General features: G+C 41.5%; 2 non-coding genes across 2 annotated transcripts; both read right to left on the reverse strand.

Moving 5' to 3' along the window:
* Window positions 1-2,894: 2,894 nt before the first annotated feature.
* LOC120283070 lies at window positions 2,895-3,001 on the reverse strand. The gene has a single exon (XR_005543072.1). It is a non-coding gene; the product is annotated as a small nucleolar RNA R71 (small nucleolar RNA).
* Window positions 3,002-19,339: 16,338 nt separating this feature from the next.
* Window positions 19,340-19,446, reverse strand: LOC120283082. Its single transcript, XR_005543083.1, has one exon. It is a non-coding gene; the product is annotated as a small nucleolar RNA R71 (small nucleolar RNA).
* Window positions 19,447-21,882: the final 2,436 nt, after the last annotated feature.

Consider the following 21,882-nt stretch of genomic DNA (forward strand, 5'->3'; position numbering starts at 1 on the left):
AGATGAGGGGATCACAAGTATTATCTCCAATTTGCATCTCATCAAGAATCTCACCAGCTTTGTCAATTTGCCTAATGAAAGCTCACAGATGCATCAACATTTGAACTAAATCCCATCTTTATATCAAAAGCAAGTAGCTGTTTGTAGATGACCGGAGTGTTGAACGCCGGAGAGGAGGCGACCGTTTGATGAAAATTCCTGAAAGAGAACAAAGTGTTTGTTAAAATGCTATACAAAACACACTGCTTTTTCAGAGGAAAAAGGGAGAGTCAAACTAGTCAAGGATTGGTTCTCAGCCAATACCATTCCTCCACTATCTTCCAATATATATATAAACTAATACACACAGTTAGACAAAACAAACCACATCGATTGGCTAATGCCCAATCTAAACTCTCATTGGCCACCTCATTCCACTAACATTTAATTCATTGGGTGGACACCCGGGCGTGGATAATTTCCACACGCCCGTGTGGATTCTCTGAACTCCTGTTTTCTCGGCCGGCTGTGAACAGTACTGCTACAGTACTTTGTTACAATGTTACTACAGTACTCTGCTACAGTACCTACTTAAATAACTTCCCGAATCCATACTTTCATCGGGGTAACGCAAACGGGCACACGTTCACGTCGTGGATCACTTGCTTCTTCAATGATAGGCAAGTTGGTGGAGCTTTTGTTCAATGTGCATAAGTCGGAATGCTCGAGTGTGACTGCCTTTGTGCCCCTCCAAATGGATGTGCCAACTAGAATACGAGGAGGTTGGCACACACTCTAGCTTCTCACACCTGACCTATGTCTTCGCGTTTGAACCTTAGCAAGATTTCCTCCAAAATCGGTGCATTATGATCCACATTGGCTTCTTTCCTTCATAATCGGCCTCACAACCCTACCTGCACGAAAGTAACATAAAAACACACATATTAGTGTAAAAACCCGAGAAAAGTAATGCTCAACATAAGGAATGAACGCTTCGCATTCATATCGCACAAGCACTTATCAACCATGTATCTTACGATCTCCACGACTCATTAATGTATTAGTTAGGAAGTATAATAGTTGGTTTTGCACTTGAAACAATTATTTTAGGCGGAACAGTATCCAAGTACTCCATTTCTATCGATTGCCTTATCTCTCACCTACTTGTGTTTCTTTTTCTTGTTTCTTTTACTCATGTTTACACTACACCTTATCAACACAATCATTGTTCATCTTCACTTGGTTAAGTAGCAATTTAAGTATTTTTACTCCCTACTCCTTGTGGATACGATACCCCACTCAACTGGGACTTTATTACTCAACAAACCCGTGTACTTGTGGGTAGTACGCAAGGGGCATTGTCACAAAACTAGGTTGGAGAGGGTCGAGAGGGTGAGTCGAGAGGTAACAGAATGTCCCCTTTCCGTTCCGTTGTGGTTTATCCTACCTCTACGTTCTAAGAGTTCTTTACGGTCATGATAGAGTGAAGTGCTAAGAGACAAACTTGAATGGGGTTTAGTTGTGCAAGCAACACAGTGAAATGTTGAAGTAATCCTCAGTACTGGGCTTAATCATGACTAGGGGTCTTTCGCTTGGACCAAAGGGTTAGATCTATTTTAGGGAATAGGGTTTACCACTTGGAGTCTCTAGAGCTTCATGCAACCCCACACAGTGTAAGGCTTCGAGAGTATCCCTTTCCGCCAGGGCATAGTGTAGGGTTAGTCATGGTTGACCTTAGGTTTGCAACCGTGTGTCTTTGGATGTCCACGACTAGTTAAGCATCAGTTAGGAGGCATAATGATTAATCTTGCAATTGAAATAATAGTCCCCTGGTGAGTAATGTCTGGGTGCCCCATCTCTGTATCGATTACCTCTCCTTATCCCTATTGCGCCTTTTTTTCTTTTCTTTACTTTTATTTGCATTGATATTGTTCACACAACTTTTTCACTATAGTTGAATAACAATTCTTGTGTTTCCAAGCACTATTCCCTGTGGATACGACTACCCACTCACGGGGGTACTTTATTACTTCGACAACCCGTACACTTGCGGTATACACACTCAAGGGGTGTGTCAAGTTTTTGGCATCGTTGCCTGGGAATAGTCATTCTGGAAGCATTTTGCACTTTGCTATTTTAGCTATTCATCATTTGTTCTATTTCACACTTTCTTATTCTTCCATCGTTCTAATTTGTTTTTCTTTTTTGGTTACAGCTCTAGGTTATGACCTGAGGAAACCCTTCGACGTTAATTGAAGGTGATTTGGATATTGGAAGAAGAATTCATAGATGGAGAAAAGAACCTGTACAAGAACAGTTAAATCAAGCTGAGATAGAAGGTAAAGGGTCTGATAATATGGCAGAACAGAATGAGCAGCAGAGGATACTCTCAGATTATGCCAGACCCGCAGTTCTTGGCAAGCAATCCAGTACTGTGCAGCCACCATTTACAGCTCAAAATTTTGAGCTTAAGCCAGGCTTCACCCAGATGTTACAACAGTCGGCACAGTTTAATGGTTTGGCCGATGAGGATCCAAACAACCATATCGAGAATTTTTTGGAAGTGTGCGACAGGCTCAAGATTAAAGGGGTTACGGATGATGCCATCAAGTTGAGGGCCTTCCCATTTTGCTTGAAGGGGAGGGCAAAGGAGTGGTTGCATTCATTACCTAGAGCATCGATCACTACTTGGGAGGAGATAATTAAAGCTTTTCTTGCTGATATTTCCCTCTGGGAAAATCTTTGAAGCTCATGAATGAAATATTCTCTTTTGTGCAAACGGAATTGGAGTCTCTTTTTAAGACATGAGATAGGTTCAAGGAGTGGCTACATTCATTACCTAGAGCATCAATCACTACTTGGGAGGAGATAATTATAACTTTTCTTGCCGATATTTCCCTCTGGGAAAATCTGTGAAGCTCAGGAATGAAATATCCTATTTTGTGCAAACAAAATTGGAGTCTCTTTTTGAGACATTGTATAGGTTCAAGGATCTCTTGTGGAAATATCCTCAGCATAGGTTCCCCGAGTGATGATCATCCAAACCTTCAACAAAGGTTTAAACCCAAGCACAAAGTAATGACTTGATGCTGCAGCAAGAGGTACCTTAGAAAGCAAGACTCTCGAAGAAGCTCGACATCTTATTGAGATTGATGCAGAAAGAAGGTAGCCAGATTTTATGTGATTGATGCAGTTACATCATTAGCGGCCTAAGTTGAATCATTGAGCAAGAAGTTAAACACTCTAACTTCTCCTAGAGGGGCTGTAGTGATGAGTTTGCACTGGGTGTAGGGGAGGACATGCTCCATCTGATTGCCCAATTTCTATTGGTGGTGCAACTTCTGTGGAACATGTCGATTTTGTAGGTAATGTAATGAGAGGTCAAGGAAATCGGTATAGCAACACCTACAATCCGGGTTAGAGGAGCCACCCAAACCTTTCTTGTAGTAATCAAGGGTACTAGAAGGCGATGGCACCACTAGGTTTCCAATAACAACAACAACAAGCCCCGAACATGGAGAATCAAGTTTCAGGATTGGAGAACCAGATGACCGGTTTAGAGAAGGCTTTGACCAAGTTTATTTAATCGTCCGATATAAGATTTCAATCGGTTGAAACCACACTTCACAAGCACACCGCATCATTACACAACTTGGAGAACCATGTGGGACAAATTGTGAAGTCACTCTCGGAAAGACCTCAAGCGAGTTTGCCTAGTAATATGGAGACCAATCCAAGAGAACATGTGAAAGTGATCACTTTGAGAAGTGGTCGTGAAGTTGAGAGTAGGCTCCCTAGTGAGAAGACAAATGTTGAGTCACCGGAGGTCGTGGAGGTTGAGGAGAGAGCCAAAGAGAAGGAGGTGGCACACCTACCTTATAAGCCAAGAATCCCTTATCTTTTGAGATTGAAGAATGGCTAAAATGATGAGCAATACAAGAAGTTTTTGGATAGATTCAAGTAGTTGCATATCAACATCCTATTTGTGAAGGCGTTGTCTCAAATACCACTCTATGCAAAGTTTCTTAAAGACCTTTTGACTAATAAGAGGAAGTTGGAGGAGAGTGCATCTGTGATATTAGATGCTTCATGCTCGACGGTATTACAAAAGAATATGCCGAACAAGAAGAAAGACCGTGGAAGCTTCATCAAACCATGTAACATTAACAATTTGGGTGAAGAGAAGACATTGGCTGATTCAGGGGCTAACATAAACGTCATTCTTTATACATTCTTTCAGAAGCTAGTCTTGGGAGAGCCTAGGCCCACTAGGATGATACTTCAGTTGGCCGACTATACATTTAGACATTTGACGGGCATCATTTAAGATGTACTTATGAAAGTTAACAAGTATATAGTTCTTGTGGACTTTGTGGTGTTGGATGTTGATAAGGATGTCGGGGTTCCATTGATACTTGGGAGGATGTTCTTGCACACTTCCAAGGCTCTTATTAACATGGATGGTGGGGCGTTAACATTAAGAGTTGGCGATGACAAGTTGACATATCGCCTCATCAAAGCCATGCGACATTCTCTTGACTTTGATGACACTTTGTATTTTCTTGACACCACTGATAAGTTAGTCAATGAATATGTGCAGGAAATGATGTGTTCGAACCCATTTGAGGGTTTGTTAGATCAAGAAGTGGAGAATAAAGAAGTCTTATCACTTGGTCCAGAGGACAAGTTGCAACCTAGCCCGGGAGTCATGCAGAGGATGATCCAAAAGTCTTATCACAATGTCTCGAGGCTAATGGGGATGTGCATTCATGGAGTAAGGGCGAGGAACCCTTGTGTGGTAACAAACTGGATAACTCACCCTTTACCTTGAGACAATTGTGTTCATTGTGCTTTCAAGTTGTAGGTAAGAGAGCAACCTTCATCTATGAACCCCGTGAGATAAGGTTAGTTATGTCAAGCTTAGTGACGTTAAACAAGTGCTTCTTGGGAGGTAACTCAAGTGTTTAATGTTTTTCTATGTTTTAGTTTAGTATTTGCATGAATAAGAGCTTTAGTATTAATGTCTTGATTTGTACATGCTTTTGCCGTGTTTTTCTCATGGATTGTCGGTGTCTTAGTGTGCTTAATGGTGATTGGTGAAGTTTTGGGTCATTTAAGCATGTTCCAATGATTCTCTTGTCAAGGTTTCAGTGTTTATGGAGCCTCTGTATTTCTATGAATATTGCAAAAATTTTTCTGCAGAGTTTGTAAGTTTTTTCTAAGTCATTCAGAGAAGACACATTACCGTGTGAAATTTTCACACAGGCATGTGTTTTCATTCAGAGCTCATCCCGAGAGGACACAGGGGCATGTGAGTGCCTCTGTGAATGGCCTTGTGATGGTCACACGTCCGTGGGTAATTTCCACATGGGCGTGTGGATCTTTGCAGTGTTCTCAGGCTTAATCCCGAGAAGACACAGGGGCTTGTGAATGCCCTTGTAGATGACCCTGTGAATGGCACATGTGCATGGGTAATTTCCAAACGCCCATGTGAAACTCTGCAGAGATTTCTCCTCCATAACGAGAGCACACAGGGACGTGTGAGTGTCCTTGTGACTACCCATGTGAGCATCATCATGGCCGTGTAGAATTTCCACAAGTACGTATAGAATACTTAATCGAATTCTTGGGAGGACAGAGAGGCCACAGGGGCGTGTGGTTGCCCCTCTAGGTCAAGCACGCTAGCGTGGGTAATTTTGACATGCCCGTGTGGATGCATTCAGAGATAGTCAGAGGCTATCCCGAGAGCACACAGGGGTGTGTATATGACCCTGTGAGCTCTCCTGTCGAGTCACACCCGCGTGGGTAATTTCCTCACGCCCGTGTGGATGTACAGAACGCTCAAAGAAAGCCTCTCTTCACTCTCCCGACCCCTCACTATCCATTTAAAGAGATTTTAGTTGAGTTTTCCGGCCGCATTTAAAGTTTTTCACTTGCATTTCATCGGTAAGTGACATGACCAAATATGCGTGTAAACCGCAAGTGAACGGGTGTCGAAGTAATAATAATCAGGTGAGAGGGTAGTCGAATCCATAGGGAATAGTGCTTAGAAACACCAAGATTGCTATTTAACTAGAATGAAAATATGTTGATAGTGATGTGAAAACAAACTCAATGCAAATGAAAATAAGAAAAGATAAAGGAGGCGCAAGTAAAAGATAGGGGAGGCAATTGACGATAAATGGGGTACCCGGATATTGTTCCACCTGGGACAATTGTTTCAAGTGCAAAAACCATCTATTATGCTTCCTAACTAATGCATTAATGAGTTATGGAGATCCTTTAATACATGGTCCCAAATCTAAGGTCAACCATGCCTAACCCTATACATGTCCCGGAGGAGAAATTGAACAATCTCTCAACCTCGCACTCGTATAGAATTGCAATAAGTTCTATGGATTCCAAGTGATAAATCCTCTTCCTATATGTAGACCTAACCCTTTGGTCCAGGCGGAAGGTCCCTAGCCACAATTAAGCCCTAGATGGTAAAATCACTTCGACGCTTTACTCCATTGCATTCGCAACTAAGAACCAGCGGAAGGTCATCCATTAGCCCATTCATTCTACTATGACCGCAAAGAACTCGAGGAATTAGAGGTAGAATAAATCACACTGGAGGGGAAAGGGGACACTCCATTACCTCTCGACTCACCCTCTCAACCCTTTCCAATCTAGCTTTATCTAACTCTTGTGGTGTGTCACTCATTCACAAGGGTTACCAACAAGAACTCTCAGCCCTAGTGTCACTCTAAAGGAGTATTCGCTCAATCAAGCATACAAGATTGGAACTCAATTAAAATATCAATTCATTGAAAGCATAATAAAAAGGTTTAATGAAACGAATACATCCTAGGGTTCACAAATATCCAAGTGCCCACTAGGGGTTTAGCTCTCCATGGAGCAAAATACAATAGATAATGAAATCAAAAGCAAAGAGATGCAATCCATGAATGGAAACCTCTTTGTGTTCGTGTCGAAGGTCTTGTGGATCGGTAGCATCTTCGTTAAAGGTCCCCTCGTCAAACCTAGGGCACACCTCGCCGGATCGGTGCTGACGAAAGCTCCCCCAATAGCTCTCTTCCGAAGGAAACGCTGTGTCGAAGGCCATCAAACCTCTCCAAAGCCTTGCCGAAGCTTCTCGAAACCCTAGCCGCGAGCACCTCCAAAGATTGGGAAAGGTGGAAGAAAAGATAGGAAAAAAGATGGAGAAATCAGGGCTGAATCGCGGCTTTTAAAAGGCTGGAATCGGGCATCCACACGGCCCTGTGGATATTCCACACGCCCCTATGGAATTTCCACAAGGGTGTGTGGAATTTCCACACGCCTGTGTGGATTATCTGAATTTCTGATTTTTAGCGGCCTGTGAAGAGTAATTGCTATAGTAAATTACTACAGTGATTTGCTACAATAATCTACTACAGTACTCCGTCAAAAACACTCCCGAATCAACTTTTCATCGAGGCAACATAAACAGGCACATGTTTATACCGTAGATCGATTCGCTTTTTCAATAAATGGGTTCATTGCTGAAGATCTTGATATCAATGCACAAGTCGGGATACGCAAATGTGACTGCCCTTATGCCCCTCTAAATCATTGTAATTGTTTGAATACATGGAGGTTAGCGCACATTCAGGTATCTTTGAGCCCAGCTTGTGTCTTCGTGTTTGTTCCTTCCAGGATTTCATCAAATAGTGCATTCGCAATCTACTTTTGGCTTCTTTTCTTAAGACATAGCTTCACAACCCTACCTACCGAAAAGAACACAAATACACATGTATTACCACTTAAACCTGATAAAAGTAATGCTCATTGTAAGGAAAGAACACTTCGATTTCTTAACGCCCAAGCACTTATCAAACTAATCCACACTTAAGCTTTTGCTTGTCCTCAAGCAAAAATTAAAACATTAAAGCATAGATGAAGAAAATATTGGAAGTGCTTGGCCTTAGGTTCACCAAAGCATACAAAGAGAGCATTCTACAAGTAAGGGAAATTTCAACACTAAATATGGAAAATCAATGCTCTAGCTAAAAACTTGAATAAAAAAGGACAACAAACCCGAAATCGTGTAAATGTGTGAACTCACTCAAGTCAACCCAAGGTATACTCCTCAAAGTTCTAAGTATAAGCTACTTATTTATCTACAAAAAGTAACAAAAATTTCAAAGATGGTAGTAGCTTGACACATCCTCTAAGATAGCCCTTTCCAAAGCGGCCGCTAAAGTGGCATTCACACTCTCGAGGTGGTAACTTTTTCTACCAGAGTGGTAGCTTACACTCATCCTATGAGATAACTCTTTCTCTGATAAGGGCATAACTACTATCCGACTTATGATAGTAGCTCCATACTTAATAGGTGGTAGCTCTTTCCACCCAACAAGTACAACTAACCAATAAAACTATTTTTGTTCTTTCTTTTTATTTTCCAATGTTTTTTAACAATTAACAAAGGAAACAACTATAACTAGTCCCTTTAACATCAAACTTGAATTTCCAAAAGAGTTTAATGAGCGAGTAGTGCAACAAGTGTTAATCGACAAAAATTCCTAGAAATTCAAGCAAGAACTAAAGCATGAAAACACTCAATGTTAAAAATTCTCCTAAGCTCAAGAATACAATCATTGCAACTAAGGTGAACCGCCATTGGCTACGTGAGCATGTATGTCAATCAAAAGTTATGTAAAAGACATGTGCAATGCGAACTTCCCCCCACACTTAAGATGTACATTGCCCTCAATGTACATATGTAAGCACAATAAAAGTAATACAATTCAGAACACATGTGGGAGTGGGCAATTGAAACAATACTCCCCTGACTCCTAGTGGTGCGCTTTATGGAGTTAAATCCTTGGGAGTTAAATTCCAACGGGTTGTGAAACACACATGGCCAAGTGTAAAACACATTGACCGTGTTTATGACTAATCCTTAATTTCCATACTGACAAGACCATCTGCACGCATACACAAGGGGGTTCAATGAAGCTCAATAAACAAAAACAACTCGAGTATATAAAAAAAATAGAGCAATGAAATATAACTCAAGACAAAACTAAAAGATACACTCAGAAGGAAGATCCTTTCTGTGCACACAAGTCCAAAATAAAATGCAAAAATAAAATGCGAAAAATAAGAACAGAGAAGGTAAAGACGCCTTAAGTGCAGGTGTCAATTGTTGGTGCATCTGTTGCCGCTGCTGGTGAAGATGACGCTGGTGCTGCAAAATAAATGAAGATTGGGCAAAGAAAAGAGAAAGAGAAGCTTACCTACGAAATGAGAATGAGAGACTAGAAAATGGCCGGAAAACTCAAGTAACAACCCTTTAAAATAACGGTGAAAGGTCAGGAGAGTGCAAGGGTGTTCTCTGAGTGATTAGGAGTGTAAAGATGAAGAAAACCGAAAAGATTTTAAAGAAAACCCACGGCTCTTGAGTTTTTGTGCATCCACACGGGCGTGTAGAAATTACCCACGCCCGTGTGACTTCCCAGGAGAGACCCACATGGGCAGAAGCATGCCCCTGTAGCTTCTCTGTCTAATTGAGAAAATTCTCTAAGTGTTTCACATGCCCGTGCGACAATTCCACAAGGGCGTGGATCCTTACTGGGCAATTCACAAGAGCAGACGCACGCCCCTATATCTTCTTGGGATAAAGGAGAAATTCTCTATAGACAAACACACGCCCGTGCGGAAATTCGGCACGGGCATGGACCATCACAAGGTCGCTCACAGGGGCGAGTCTACAACCCTGTGTCATCTCTGGATGAGCTCCAAACGAAAACACACGCCCGTGCGAAAATTCCACACCGGCGTGTGTTTTCTCTGGACACTTAGAAAACTTTGCATGCTCTGTAGAAAATTCCTGAACACAAATATACACTCAGAGCCTGCCTAACAATACAATTTTAACTAGAGAAAACATGAAAAACACGCTCAAACGTCAAGATTCTTCGCCACACATGATTAGGCACATGATAACACCACAATGTCCACAAGAAAATCACAGTGAAAGCATCTAAGAATCAAGACACCAACACTCAAGGCCTTGTTAATGAAAATACTAACTAAAAACTAGAAAAACATTAAAAACTTGCGTTGCCTCCCAAGGAGCGCTTGTTTTACGTCACTTAGCTTGACGTACCTCTTCCTTACCTTATGGAGGCTTGAAAAGAGTGTATTCCTCCCGACTAGACATTGCATAGCTACTTATTTTAAACCAAAAATCTACTTTCCAGGGTGGAATATTTGTTGGAGAGTCCAACCATCTTACCTTTGGCATCCAAGAAAACAATTTCGGTTGGGAATTGTCCAAGCTTAGCACAGGTGGGTCATTGGATGGTTTCAATCTCCTATCCACATCTTCTTCCAATCCCAAAATCTCTTTCTTGCAATTTATAAGTCGATCACTCCCAAAGAGAAGTGCTTGTTCCATTACCTTAGGATTCACTTCTTCTTGTGCATTTTCAACTTGAAAGGAACATGACACTAGTAAATCCCCTTGAAAGTTTTCTCGGTCACAAGCACAATCTTCATTCACACAATCCAAAATTTCAAAATGGTATTCAACTTCTTTCTTTTCATTATCTGTACCAATGAACTCAATTTGCCCAACTTCTTCATTGTCATTCACTACCACATCATTTCTGTAAGGGACTTGAATTGCTTGCTCAAATACTTGTTGTTTCTTGGAGATTGTGTCAAGTATCCCTCCTAATTGATGCTCAAGGTTATTAAAGGAGGTTTCATGACATCTTAGTGTGGTCTCAATATTTTGGATATGGACATCGGTTGCTTCAATAAAATTAATTAGCTAATAATTTTTGGAATTGAAGTGCATCGTCTCCAATTAACTCATCTTTTTGACATTCCTCTTGAGGTGCTTCCCAAAATTGTCCATCACTATTCCACAAGAAGTTTGGGTAGCCCTTTTCAATTGGATGATATGTGTTGCAAGAAGGAATGCTCTGTTGTTGTGAAGCAATAATTCTATCAACTTTTTCACTCAGAGCTTCAACTCAAAAATACCGAGTAATGAGCAGATCAATCATCATTTAAACTCCTTGCAAGAAAAAGTAAGACATGACAAAAGAAAATAAATGAGAATGATGGAAGAATAAGAAAGTGTGAAATAGAATAAATGATAAATAGTTAAAATAGCAAAGTGGAAAGTGTTTCTAAACTCCTATTCTGCGGCAACGGCGCCAAAAACATGACACGACCGAATATGCGTGTAAACCGTAAGTGTACGGGTGTTGAAGTAATAATAATCAGGTGAGAGAGTAGTCGAATCCACAGGGAATAGTGCTTAGAAACACCAAGATTGCTATTTAACTAGAATGAAAATATGTTGATAGTGATGTGAGAACAAACTCAATGCAAATGAAAATAAGAAAAGATAAAGGAGGCGCAAGTAAAAGATAGGGGAGGCAATTGACGATAAATGGGGTACCCTGATATTGTTCCACCTAGGACAATCGTTTCAAGTGCAAAAACCCTCTATTATACTTCCTAACTAATGCATTAATGAGTCGTGGAGATCCTTTAATACATGGTCCCAAATCTAAGGTCAACCATGCCTAACCCTATACATGTCCCGGAGAAGAAATTGAACAATCTCTCAACCTCGCACTCGTATAGAATTGCAATGAGTTCTATGGATTCCAAGTGATAAATCCTCTTCCTATATGTAGACCTAACCCTTTGGTCCAGGCGGAAGGTCCCTAGCCACAATTAAGCCTTAGATGGTAAAATCAGTTCAACGCTTTACTCCATTGCATTCGCAACTAAGCCCCAGCGGAAGGTCATCCATTAGCCCATTCACTCTACTATGACCGCAAAGAACTTGAGGAATTAGAGGTAGAATAAATCACACTGGAGGGGAAAGGGGACACTTCGCTACCTCTCGACTCACCCTCTCAACCCTTTCCAATCTAGCTTTATCTAACTCTCTTGGTGTGTCACTCACTCACAAGGGTTACCAACAAGAACTCTCAACCCTAGTGTCACTCTAAATGAGTATTCGCTTAATCAAGTATACAAGATTGGAACTCAATTAAAACATCAATTTATTGAAAGCATAATAAAAAGTTTAATGAAACAAATACATCCTAGGATTCACAAATATGCAAGTGCCCACTAGGGGTTTAGCTCTCCATGGAGCAAAATACAATAGATAATGAAATCAAAAGCAAAAAGATGCAATCCATGAATGAAAAACCCCTTGTGTTCGTGTCGATGGTCTTGTGGATCGGCCGTGTCTTCATCAAAGGTCCCCTTGTCAAACCTAGGGCACACCTCGCTAGATCGGTGATGACGAAAGCTCAAACGATAGCTCTCTTCTGAAGGAAACGCGGTGTTAAAGGCCATCAAACCTCTCCAAAGCCTTGCCAAAGCCTCTCGAAACCCTAGCTGAGGGTACCTCCAAAGATGGGGAAAGGTGGAAGAAAAGATAGGGAAAAAGATGAATCACGTCACTTTTTCAATAAACGGGTCCATTGCTGAAGAAAGCTAAAGTGATTTGCTACAGTACATGCTACAGTACTCCACCAAAAACATTCCTGAATCCACTTTTCATCGAGGCAACATAAACAGGCACATGTTTATGCCATAGATCACGTCGCTTTTTAAATAAACGGGTTTATTGCTGAAGATCTTGCTATCAATGCACAAGTCGGGATACGCAAATGTGACTGCCCTTGTGCCCCTCCAAATCATTGTAATTGTTTGAATACATGGAGGTTGGCGCACATTCAGGTATCTTTGAGCCCAGCTTGTGTCTTCGTGTTTATTCCTTCCAGGATTTCATCAAATAGTGCATTCGCAATCTACTTTTGGCTTCTTTTCTTAAAACATAGCTTCACAACCCTACCTGCGCAAAAGAACACAAATACACATGTATTAGCGCTTAAACCTGATAAAAGTAATGCTCATTGTAAGAAAGAACACTTCACATTCTTAACGCACAAGCACTTATTAGTAAGCTTCCCTTTTCTCTTTTCTTCGCCAATCTTGATTTATTTCGGTTAAATTGGTAAAAGTTGCTTAGATTTCATGTTTAAATGGTTGGTGTATGCTTTTAGAGTGATCTTAGAATGAATTCATGGTGTATTTGGGCGATTTTGTAGTTTGGCCGTGTGGCTTTCATGCCCCGAAGATTCACACGGGAATGTGGAATTTCCATACGACCGTGTGGATTCCTGAAGAATGAGTTTTGAAGTTGATTTGATCATTTCTTGTCCAATTTTTCCAGGAATGGCACCCAGGACCAAGAAAGCAGCCGGTATGCATCCCAGAGAGCATTCTCCTGAGCATGAGCACATGGAGTTTGCCAACCCCGAGCACTAGGTCCGTTATGACTATCGAAGCTCAAGTTCGATCAGATGCAGTTCTCGGACTTGAGTGCACTTAGAGAGATCCAGCTAGGAGATGATATGGCCGATGAGGTCAATGAGGTCCTCTTAGTTGGTGTCTAGCACAAATTACTATTGATTCATGGGCCAGCCATCCGTATGTTGACGGTAGAGTTGTTGGTGTCATTTGAGTTCGACATTCTTACAACATTTTTGATAGCATTGATGCCATATAGTTTAGAGCATTTGGATAGTACCATAGTATGAGCGTCACACAATTCTCGATCCGATTTGGACTATAGGATGAGGCGTTCACTGATAAGGTGGAGTACGAGCAGTTGCCTGCAGACTATCCCGGTAGTTTGACACCACAGAGTGCTTGCAGAGTGCTGTGTGGGCAGGGCCAATACGAGCTGGGAGTGTCAAAGGCCAAGTGCCTGTCTCGGCCAGCTTATAGATTTGTTTACGTAGTCCAAAGTAGATCAGTGAATGACCGCGGTAAGAGTACCAGAGTTTTTAGTAGATAGGAGTTACTATACTTATATTCCATGGTATAAAGCGAGCCACTACATCTGGGGCACATCTTGGTCGAGTATCTGTGTCACTGATAAGTGCTTGTGTACTAAGAATATGAAGTATTCTTTTCTTATGATTAGCATTACTTTTATCAGGTTTTATCGCTAATAATTGTGTTTTTGCGTTCTTTTGCGCATATAGGGTTGTGGAGCTAAATAGAGAAGAAAGGAGCCAAAGTAGATTGTGAATGTATTATGTTGATGGAAATTTGAAGTGGACACAAGAGAAGATGCAAGTTATGCTCGAAAACATATGAGTGTGTTCCAATCTCCATTATTCTTGATGGAATATGTAAATTGGAGGTGCACAAAGGTAGTCACACATATGTGTTCCGACTTGTGTAATGATAGCAAGATCTTCATCAGTGTTATCCCTTATTGAAGAAGCGACACGATCTATGGTATAGACATGTGCCCGTTTATGTTGCCTCGATGAAAAGTGTGGATTCGGGAGTGTTTTTGGCGGAGTACTATAAAAGGTTACTGTTGTAAATCACTGTAGTAATTTACCATAGTAGTTACTGTTCACAGCCCGTAGAAAATAAGATTTCTAGAAATCCACACGGGTGTGTAGAAATTCCACACGCCCGTGTGGATGCCTGATTCTGGCCCTTTATAAAGCCGCGACTTATACTGATTTGGGGATCCATCTTTCATTCTTTCTTCTATCTTTTCTCCATCTTTTAGGAGGCCAGTAGCTAGGGTTTAGAGAGGCTTTGGCAAGGCTTTTAGAGTGGTTCTACGGTTTCAACATCGCGTTTCTCTTAGAAGATAGTTATTTGTGGAGCTTTCGTCGGCACTGATCCGGCGAGGTGTGCCCTAGGATTGACATAGGGACCTTTGGAGAGGACGAGGCTACTCCACAAGACCATCGACGCAAATACCGAGGGGGCTTTCCTATGGATTACATGTTTTTACTTTTGATTTCATTATTGATTATATCATGCTCAATGGAGAGCCAAACCCCCTAGTGGGTGCTTGGACTTGTAAACCCTACGATGTTATTGTTTCATTGACTTTTTATTATGCTTTACTTAATTGATATCTTTAATTGAGTTCGAATATTGAATGCTTGTTGAATGATTTCTCCCTTAGAGTGACACTAGGATTGAGAGTCCATCTTGGTAGCCTTTTTGGATGAGTGATACACCATGACGGTTAAACAATGCTATATTAGAGAGGGTTGAGAGGATGAGTCGAGAAGTAGCGGAGCATCTCCTTTCCCCTCCAGTGTGACTTATCGTACCTCCATGTTCTTATTATTCTTTGTGGTCATAATAGAGTGAAGTGGTAAGAAAGGAACTCCGCTGGGGTTTAGTTGCACGAGCAACAGAGTGAAGCGTTGAAGTAATCCTTAGTATCTCGGGCTTAATTGTGACTAGGGGTCTTTTGCCTGGACCAAAAGGTTTGATCTAAATATAGGAATAGGGTTTATCACTTGGAATCCCTAGAGCTTCTTATAATTATGCACAGTGTGAGGTGTTGAGACTGAGCGATTTCTCCGCCAGGGCATAGTGTAGAGTTAGTCACGATTGACCTTAGGTCTGGGACTGTATATTTTAGGATTTCCATGACTTATTAAGCATCAGTTAGGAGACACAATAGTTGGTCTTGTACTTGAAGCAATAAGCCTTGGGGAGCATTGTCCGAGTGCCCCATTTTCTATCGATTGCCTTTCCTCTCACTTTATCGTACCTCCCTTTCTTATTTCTTTTAGTTCTTTTCATAACGATTTTATTCTTATTACTATTGATTCATTTTCATCATAGTTAGATAGCAATTGTTGTGTTTCTACTCACTATTCCCTTTGGATACAATACACACTCACCTGGGATTTATTACTTTAACAAACCCATGCACTTGCGGGTCACTCGCAAGGGGCATTGTCAATCACCAGGGCTAGTATGCTAAAGTTAGACTTATTTTCTCAGGCCAGTATATTATGAGACTTATCGTGGGCATGGGTCTGGTGGATGCTATTTGAGGGTCCGAGAAGATGATTGTACCATCTCCCTCGGCTTGGAGACCATGCGTTTGATGGACATGATCCGGAGGTATTGAGATGGAGTAAATGTTATAATCATGCCCCCACCAGAGCCAGCCGAGGGTGAGTGTGATGCAGTAAAGGTCTCAGCCTGCTCTTGAGCTATAGCCAGAGCAGATGGAGACAGAGGCACCACCCACATCATAGGAGCCACCTCCAGTGCGTATATTCTATCCATCTCGAGCCCAAGATCATTTTGAGAGGCTCAAGAGTGCTGTAGGGGTGTTACAGACACAGTTGGCTGAGGCTCGTGCGACACAGGCCGTGAACCACATAGAGGTGATGGCACGTCTCGACATTCTATAGCAGATACTTGAGCAAGATGCGACTTCTAACTTTATGATGAGACCCCATACTCCTTCGACATCTCCAGCATCTTGATCACCAACAACAGTAGCACCAGCACTGAAAAGTTCTTGTGTATTAAGAATGCGAAGTGTTCTTTTCTTACGATAAACATTACTTTTATCAAGTTTAAGCACTAATACATGTGTATTTGTGTTCTTTTACTCATTTAGGGTTGTGAAGCTGAGTATTAAGAAAAGAAGCCAAAAGTAGATTGTGAACACACTATTTTGTGGAATCTTGGAAGGAACAAACGTGAAGACACAAGTCTGGCTCTAAGATACTTGAATGTGTGCCAACCTCCATATAGTCAAGTCATTACAAAGAGTTGGAGGGGCACGAAGGCAGTCACATTTGTATATCACGACTTGTGCATTGATAGCAAGATCATCACCAATGATGACTTTGATCGAAGAAGAGTTGCGATCTATGGCATGAACGTGTGCCCATTTATGTTACCTCATTGAAAAGTGTGGAATTGGGAGTGTTTTGACTGAGCACTATACCAGTTTATTGCAGCAAATCACTATAGCAATACGCTGTAGTAGTTACTGTTTACAACCGGCTAAAAATCAGGTTTCCAGAGAATCCACAAGGGCATGTGAAAATCTCCCATGCCCGTGTGGAAATACCACAGGTCCCTGTGAAAAATCCACAGGGGCGTGTGGATGCCTGATCTAGCCCTATTTAAGCCACGATTCAGCCAGATTTTGGGAGGAATCTTTCACCCTTCTTTCCAACTTTTCTCCATCTTTTGAGAGGCCGTTGGCTAGGGTTTTGAGAGGCTTTTGGCAAGTCTTTGGAGTGGTCCTATGGATTCGACACCACGCTTCTCTTGGAAGAAGGTTGTTGGGGGAGCTTTCGTCTGCACCGATACGATGAGGTGTGCCCTAGGCTGGACAAGGGGACCTTTCGAGAACAAGAGGCTCTTCCACAAGACCATCGACACAAATAAAGAGGAGGTTTTCCTATGGATTACTTATTTTTACTTTCGATTTCATTATTGATTGTATCTTGCTCCATGGAGAGCTAAACCCCCTAGTAGGTACTTGGATTTTATAAACCCTAGGATGTTAATGTTTCTTTGACCTTTTATCATTCCTTCCTTAATTAATGTTTTTAATTGAGTTTCAATCTTGAATGCTTGTTGAATGATTTCTCCCTTAGAGTGACACTAGGGTTGAGAGTTCATCCTGGTAACCTTTGTGGATGGATGACATGCCATGAGGGTTAGACAAAGCTAGATTGGAGAGGGTTGAGAGGGTGAGCCGAGAGGTAGTAGAGCGTCCCCTTTCCCCTCCGGTGTGATTTATCCTACCTCCAATTCCTAGAGTTCCTTGCGGTTATAATAGAGTGAAGAACTAAAGGATAAACTCCGCTGGCGTTTAGTTGCGTGAGCAACAGAGTGAAGCGTTGAAGTTACTTTAGTATCTGGGGCTTAATTCTAACTGAGGGTCTTTCGCTGGACCAAAGGGTTATATCTACACATAGGAATAGGGTTTATCAATTGGAATCCCTAGAACTTCATGCAACTTTGTATAGTGTGAGGTGTTGAGACTAACCGATTTCTCCGCCGGGATATAGTGTAGAGTTAGTCATGGTTGACCTTATATTTGGGACCGTGTACTTTAGGATTTTCACAACTCATTAAGTATTAGTTAGGAAGCATAATAGTAGGTCTTGCACTTGAAAATTAGTCCTAGGAGGAGCATTGTCTGAGTACCATACTTCTATCGATTGCCTTTCCTCTCACTTACTTGGGCCTCTCATTTTTGTTCTTTTGTTTTTGCTTACATTACACTTTATCAAAACAATTATTATTTATTTTTGCTTGTTTAAGTAGCAATTTTAGTATCTGGGGCTTAATTATAATCAGGGTTCTTTCGCTGGACCAAAGGGTTATATCTACACATAGGAATAGGGTTTATCGATTGGAAACCCTAGAACTCCATGCAACTTTGCGTAGTGTGAGGTGTTGAGACTGACCGATTTCTCCGTCGGGATATAGTGTAGAGTTAGTTATGGTTGACCTTATATTTGGGACTGTGTACTTTAGGATTTACACAACTCATTAAGTATTAGTTAGGAAGCATAATAGTAGGTCTTGCGCTTAAAAAATTAGTCCTAGGAGGAGCATTGTCTGCGTACCATACTTCTATCGATTTTCTTTCCTCTCACTTACTTGGGCCTCTCGTTCTTGTTTCTTTTATTTTTGCTTACATTACACATTATCAAAACAATCATTATTTATTTTTGCTTTTTTAAGTAGAAAGTTTAGAATTTTTATTCCCTGTTCCTTGTGGATACGATACCCTACTCACTTGGGATTTATTACTTCAATAAACTCGTGCACTTGCGGGTCACACGAAAGGGGCGTTGTTAAGTTTTTGGCACCGTTGTCGGGGAGTAGGCATTTACAGATACTTCGCACTTGGTTATCTTAGCCATTCATCATTCATTGTACTTCACATCTTCTTATTCTATCATCGTTCTGATTTGTTTTCTTTATTTTAGTGCAGCTCCAGGTTATGACCTGATGGAACCCCTCGATATTAATTGAAGGTGATCTTGAACTTGAATGTACACTCACAAGAAAGGGTAAAGAACCTGTGCAAGAAATGTCAAATCTAGCTGAAGTGGAAGGTGAAGGGTCTGACAACATAGCAGAATAGAATGAACAACAGAGAACACTTTCTGATTACGCCAGAGTGTTAGTATTGCGGATACAATCTATCATTGTGCGGCCCCCGATTATAGCTTTGAACTTTGAGCTAAAGCCAGCATTCATCCAAATGATACAGCAGTCGGTGCAGTTCAATAGTTTGGCGGATGAGGATCAAAACAACCATATTGAAAACTTCTTATAAGTTTGTGACATGCTGAAGATTAATGCTGTTACAGATGATGCTATAAGATTTAGGGCTTTCCCATTCTCTCTAAAAGGAAGAGAAAAGCAGTGGCAACATTCTTTACGATGAGCATCCATTACGACATTGAATGAAATGGTCGAAGCTTTTCTTGCGAGGTACTTTCCCTTGGGGAAATCGGCGAAGCTTCATAATAAAATATCATCGTTTATTTAGATGGAGCTTGAATCCTTGTTTGAGACATGGGAGCGATTCAAGGATCTCTTATGGAAGTACCCACAGCATGGTTTCCCCGAATAGATGATCATTCAGACTTTTTACAACTAGTTGAATCCAAGTATGAGACAACTTCTAGATGTCGCTGAAGGAGGTACAATATGGAATAAGACCCCTGAAGAAGCCCGGCTGTTGGTAGAGGAAATGGCCATGAACAACTACCAATGGAATGCAAGAGAAAATAAGAAAGTGGCTGGACTCCATTAAATTGATGCGGTTACATCCTTAGCAGCACAAGTGGAGGCATTGAAAAAGAAATTGGATACATTGACTTCATCGAGGGTGGCCGCGATCATGAGTTGTGATGGTTGTGGGGGTTCACATATACCATCTGATTGTCCTATTTCAATTGCTACTTTAGCCCGTATGAACAAGTAGACTTTGTGGGCAATTCAGGAAGGGTACAAGGTAATCCTTATAGCAACACCTACAACCAAGGCTGGAGAAACTACCCCAATTTCTCATGGAGTAACCAAGGGCAGCAAAAGGCCATAGCAACACTGGGTTTTCAACAACAATAAGCCCTGAACATGGAGAATAAAGTTTTAGGCTTGGAAATCCAGATGACCGACTCAGAGAAAGCCTTGACTAGATTTGTGCAATCATCGGATACACGGTTCCAATCGGTCGAGGTTGCACTTCGCAACCACACCGCTTCATTGCACAATTTAGAAAATCAAGTAGGGACTAATCCGAAAGAACATGTGAAGGTGATCACTTTGAGAAGTGGTCGGGAGGTTGAGGGTAGGTTTCCAAGTGAGAAGACCAATGTTGAAGTACCCGAGGTCGTGAAGGTTGAGGAGAGAGCTAACAAAGAGAAGGAGGTGGCACCCCCACCTTACAAGTCATGAATCTCGTATCCTTCAAGATTGAAAAATGACCAAAATGATGAGCAATACAAGAAGTTCTTGGGTCTATTCAAGAAATCACACATCAACATTCCTTTTGTGGAGGCGTTATCTCAAATGCCTTGGTATGCCAAGTTCTTGAAAGATGTTTTGACCAACAAGAGGAAGTTGGAGGAGAGTGCATCGGTGATTTTAGATGCCTCTTGTTCGGCGGTGTTGCAAAAGAATATGGCAAACAAGAAGAAAGACCCAGAAAGCTTTTTGATTCCATGCAACATTGGCAATTTGGGTGAAGAGATGGCATTGGCGGATTCGGGGGCTAGTATCAATGTCATGTCATACTCGTTCTTTCTGAAGCTAGGCTTGGGAGAGCCTAGGCCCACTCGGATGACATTGCAATTGGCGGACCAAACGGTGACACATCCGAGGGGCATCATTGAAGACATACTTGTCAAGATGGACAAGTACATATTTCCTATAGACTTTGTAGTGTTGGATGTCAATGAGGATGCAGATGTTCCTTTGATACTTGGGAGGCCATTCTTGTGCACTTCCAAGGCACTTATCGACATGGACAGCAGGGCGTTGACACTGAGGGTTGGAGATGACAAGCTCACATACCACCTCACTGAAGCCATGCGATATTTTATTGACTTTGATGATACTCTTTATTTTCTTGACAGTACCGATGAACTAATCAATGAATATGTGCATAAAATGTTGAATCTGGACCTGTACGTGGGGTTGCTAGACCAAGAAATGGGGAACGAAGAGGTGATGATGCTTGGTCTAGAGGAGAAGATACCATCTACTCCGGGGATCGTGAACAAGATGCTCTAGAAGATGAAGCGAGTGAGAAGACACCACAAGAAATGCCCCAAGGTTATTAGGGATGCGCAAGAACGGAACAAGGGTGACGAACCCTTAAGTGGTAACAAGCTCGACAACTCTCCCTCTACCCTAAAAAGGTTAGTAAGGAGGGAGCCTTCATCTATGAACCCCCGTGAGGTAAGACAAGGTACGTCAAGCTAAGTGACGTAAACAAGCACTTCTTAGGAGGCAACTCAAGTTTTTACTGTTTCTCTAGTTTTTAGTTAGTGTTTGCATGAATAAGGCTTTAAGTGTTGGTGTCTTGATTTTTAGATGCTATTGATGTGATTTTCTCATAGATATTTCGTTATTTTCATGTACTTAAATGTTTATGGCGAAGTTGTTGGTCGTTTGAGCGAATTTTTCAAGTTTTTCCCTAGTATAGTTTATATGATAAGGCAGGTTCCGAGTGTATTACTATGTTCAAGAATTTTCCGTAGAATGTGTAGAGTTTTCTAAGGCGTCTAGAGAAAATGCATGGCCGTGTGAAATTTCCACACGGCAGTGGGTCTCTACTGCAAGCTCGTCCCAAGAGTTCACAGGGGCGTGGACTCACCCCTGTTAACAACCTTATGACACTCCACGCCCTTGGGTAATTTTTGCACGGGTGTGTGTCATCCTGTAGAAACTTAGAGATTTTCCTAAGAAGAAATAGGTGTGTGGACTCGCCCTTGTGGATAACCTTGTGACAAACACACTGGCATGGGTAATTTTTGCACGCACGTGTAGATC

Source organism: Dioscorea cayenensis, chromosome 18 (genome assembly GCF_009730915.1).
Source record: "Dioscorea cayenensis subsp. rotundata cultivar TDr96_F1 chromosome 18, TDr96_F1_v2_PseudoChromosome.rev07_lg8_w22 25.fasta, whole genome shotgun sequence".
NCBI lineage: Eukaryota > Viridiplantae > Streptophyta > Magnoliopsida > Dioscoreales > Dioscoreaceae > Dioscorea > Dioscorea cayenensis.